This window comes from Poeciliopsis prolifica, unplaced genomic scaffold, assembly GCF_027474105.1.
Source record: "Poeciliopsis prolifica strain line A6 unplaced genomic scaffold, Auburn_PproV2 SCAFFOLD059, whole genome shotgun sequence".
In the NCBI taxonomy this organism is placed as follows: Eukaryota; Metazoa; Chordata; class Actinopteri; order Cyprinodontiformes; family Poeciliidae; genus Poeciliopsis; species Poeciliopsis prolifica.
The window spans coordinates 1,177,262-1,182,069 of record NW_026562434.1 but is presented as its reverse complement, the minus strand read 5'-3'; positions in this window follow the sequence as shown (position 1 = coordinate 1,182,069).

Here is a 4,808-nt window from a genome sequence, read left to right as displayed (position 1 = left end):
CTTGATGTTAACTACAACTGAGATCTAAATGCAGTGCAACTTTGACGTTATCGTGAAATGAGTCAGGAAATGGTGAAGGTTAAGATGTATCAGTTTAATAACCGCACTGTTCAGTAATAAACCAATGGCAATGCACATTAAGAGAGCACAGTTAACTTTCAGCACATTAGAAACAATATCACAGGCTGAATCCCATCCATTAATTAGGTATTAATCACAGGAAGTGCTGCAACTAAATATTACAACCCCAATGGATCGGTAAAAGATACTTAGCATTTTCTCAGAACTCTTTCAAACATTTTAAACATCTTCTATACATAATACAAACAACTCTGAATGTATGAAACTGGATGTATCAAACACACTATTCAGTTTATTGAATTAGTAAAGCGCTTCGTTAGCATTAAAAACGTTGCAGGCCTCAGCATTGGGTTAGCATCCTCCTCAGAATAACTGTTCCAAACATGACGCTTCCAGAACCAGCAGGAAGGAATAATTACTCACCGCACCGCGAGTTACGACTGTTTAAACGAACAGCAATGGGCTCTTGCACCTGCCGCGCTGACGTCACAACTGTATACCCGAATGCGGCTCTTTTTTCCACTTTCAGAAACTATGACTGCTATAAAAGACAAAGTCGTACTTAAGACACAAATAAAACAATACTATGTACTTTGTTTAAGTTTTCATGGATTTCCAAGCGATCCTCAATTAAGACAGCTTGTACATATTCGTTGCTACAAGTTAAAGCTACCTCTGGAAGCTAACGCCGTACACACCGCTCTAAACACCGTCTTAATGAGCCCTTCACAACAAGCATGCAAAAGTAATAAAACGAAATAACACAGAAATCTTAAGCAACACGGCCATATTTTTCTAAAAGTAATAACTCTGAATCTGAACACTCAGCTGAACTAGAACTCCGATACCAGAGTAAGCTCTGTGCTCGTTTTTTTCTTTGTCATACTTCAAGCAAAAACTCAGAACTGTAATCTGCCACCCCCCTCCCCGCTGCTTTATTGTCGTTAACAATAAACACACGTAATATGCTTGAAAATAAGCACAAACAGTGTCCGTTAGAATGGCTGAGAAATCTTTAGATAATTAAATAGCAGATTTTTACTAGAAAGCTAGCAGGCTTGTGCTAGCAGTTTAAAGAAAATAAAACTCACCTTCATATCTGTGAATGTATAACGAGGCGAACATCTTAAAACCTTTCTTTGCCTTACTTGTTGGGGTTTCGGATCGATGTACATTATTAATTGTTACCTTGGCAAAACATTTCAGCCGTTTTTCCCGAACGTGTAAGCTGAGGTGCAAAGAGCCCATTAAACTTCTCCAACTCCGGTCCAACAGAGACTTCTTGCTCAAAAGCGTGGTTCGGATTTGCAACTCCAAAATCCAAGCAAATGTTGAGCGTAGTCCAGTTCTGTGGCTCCAAAAAGCAGGCAAAATGTTCAGGAAAACGTCGCAGCTCCAGCTGTCGCCGGCTGACTGTTATTACGTAGCGTCAATCTGTTTTCTCATTGATGGAGTACCACTGCCTCCTGCTGGTGCAATACTGGTATTGCACTAGCAGTACCAGTACTTCGCCACAAGGTGCCAGCGGTACTCCATCAACACTGACCCCAGTGTGTTCTTACTTCGCTGTCATAAGTTTTGCTGAATGACTTTGTTTGTATTATATCTAGCAAAAATGAATGAATGTTTGTACTTTAACCACAAAATAAACTTATATATATATATAAAAAGTTATAATAATGTATATTTAAATAATTAATAACAACATAAACTATGGGCTGCTGTTTTCTAGGGGGCGCTATAGAGAAATTAGGCCACGCCCTACAAATATTGTGATGGATTCCAGTCGGGGAGCGGATAAATATTCATCCTTGTGAGTTTGCAGCAGCTGAGCCCGAAAATGTGGTATTGAGAGCCAAACGTATGGTGATGGCGTTACAGGTAACTTCGCCACGCCGCCATGCCCACCTGCTCTATCGTAGCTGGTCGGGGTTGGAATCCTCAATACACCAACATGTCTTCTGTGTCTGGGCACAGTTTCATGTTGATGAGGTCAAAGGGGTCAGATAGCGAACGTTCACAGTAAAACATTACACTTCCTGTTCTCAGGGGCGTGGCCTAAGTGATGTCATCATTCGACCATAGGATGTTGTAGGAGACCCGATGATGATCAATCACTCAAACTTTGGTGCCTCTGTGAGTTTCTGTGTAGGAGATATAGCAGTTTATTTTTTTGCGGCGAGTAGGTGAACTTTGACCCCTGCTAACCCCCCTTCAGCATACTCAAAAACTCACCGTTTAGATAACTTTAGATGGGACATGCCTTATGAACAGACTGACCGAGTTTGAAGCCGATCAATCGAAATCCCTAGGAGGAGATAGATCAAATATGAAGGCTGTAAACGGCTAAAATGGAGTAAAAACCGAACTTTAATTGAAAATGGCCGACTTCCTGTGGGGTTTAGACAATGGCTCCAAGAGACTTTTTTGTATGTCCTGACAAGGTACACATGTGTACAAAGTTTCGTATTTGTAGGTTAAAGCATGGCTTGGGGCTGATCATTTAAAGTTTTCTAGGGGCGCTATAGAGAAATTAGGCTACGACCAACAAATATTGTGATGGATTCCTGTCGGGGAGTGGATGAAGATCCATCCTTGTGAGTTTGCAGCAGCTGGGCCTGAAAATGTGGAATTTAGAGCCAAACGTATGGCGATGGCGTTACAGGTCACTTCGCCACGCCACCACGCCCACCTGCTCCATCAAAGCTGGTCGGGGTTGGAATCCTCAATACACCAACATGTCTTCTGTGTCTGGGCACAGTTTCATGTTGATGAGGTCAAAGGGGTCAGATAGCGACAGTTCACAGTAAAACATTACACTTCCTGTTCTCAGGGGGCGTGGCCTAAGTGATGTCATCATTCGACCATAGGGTATTGTAGTAGACCCGATGATGATCAACAACAGTAATTTTGGTGCCTGTGTGAGTTTCTGTGTAGGAGATATAACAGTTTATTTTTTTACGGCGAGTAGGTGAACTTTGACCCCTGCTAACCCCCCTTCAGCATACTCAAAAACTCACCGTTTAGATAACTTTAGATGGGACATGCCTTATGAACAGACTGACCGAGTTTGAAGTCGATCAATCAAAATCCCTAGGAGGAGATAGATCAAATATGAAGGCTGTAAACGGCAAAAATGGGCTCAAAATCCGAACTTCTATCCAAAATGGCCGACTTCCTGTGATACTTGCACTATGACATTAATTGTAAATTTTGAGCGTCTTGGGGAGTTCTACAAGTGTACCAAATTTCATGTCTCTAGGATAAAGTAAGTGAATAGCAAAGGGTCCTTTGAAAATTTCAAGGTGGCGCTCTTGAGCCGTTTCTTGTGCAATTTTTGCAATGACCTTAAAATACAAAATTTTGAAACTCCCTTTATGCGTCCGCCAAGTTTGATGAGTTTTTTGACTATGATAAAGCCCTCAAAAAGCCAATTCATTTGGGTGGAAGAATAATAAGAATTAAAGCTGCAAGCAGCCTCGAACGGCCCTCGCAGCCAAGCGCCGCTCCGGCCTATTGCCACCGCGGGGTACTAGCAACCGTCGCCTCACGTCAGCCACCACAGAAGCTCTCACGCACTTTTCAGCTCCTCCGCCCGCACCGCGGAAGCTGTTGCTCAGTTTAAACTTCTCCAACTCCGGTCCAACAGAGCCTTCTTGCTCAAAAGCGTGGTTCGGATTTGCAACTCCAAAATCCAAGCAAAATGTTGAGCGTAGTCCAGTTCTGTGGCTCCAAAAAGCAGGCAAATGTTCAGGAAAACTTCGCAGCTCCAGCTGTCGCCGGCTGACTGTTATTACGTAGCGTCGATCTGTTTTCTCATTGATGGAGTACCACTGCCTCCTGCTGGGGCAATACTGGTATTGCACTAGCAGTACCAGTATATCGCCACAAGGTGCCAGTGGTACTCCATCAACACTGACCCCAGTGTGTTCTTACTTCGCTGTCATAAGTTTTGCTGAATGACTTTGTTTGTATTATTTCTAGCAAAAATGAATGAATGTTTGTACTTTAACCCACAAAATAAACTTATATATATATAAAAAGTTATAATAATGTATATTTAAATAATTAATAACAACATAACCTATGGGCTGATGTTTTCTAGGGGGCGCTATAGAGAAATTAGGCCACGCCCACCAAATATTGTGATGGATTCCTGTCGGGGAGTTGATGGGAATCCATCCTTGTGAGTTTGGAGCAGCTGGGCCCAAAAATGTGGAATTGAGAGCCAAACGTATGTCGATGACGTTACAGCTCACTTCGCCACGCCGCCACGCCCACCTACTCCATCGTAGCTGGTCGGGATTAGAATCCTAAACACACCAACATGTCTTCTGTGTCTGGGCACAGTTTCATGTTGATGAGGTTAAAGGGGTCAGATAGCGACCATCCACAGTAAAACATTACACTTCCTGTTCTCATGGGGCGTGGCCTAAGTGATGTCATCATTCGACCATAGGGTATTGTCGGGCAGCCGATCATTATCAATCACAGTAACTTTGGTGCCTCTGTGAGTTTCTGTGTAGGAGATATAGCAGTTTATGTTTTTATGTCGTGTAGGTGAACTTTGACCCCTGCTAACCCCCTTCAGCATTCTCAAAAACTCACCGTTTTGATAACTTTAGATGGGACATGCCTTATGAACAGACTGACCGAGTTTCAAGCCGATCAATCGAAATCCCTAGGAGGAGTTCGATCAAATACCAAGGCTGTAAATGGCAAAAATG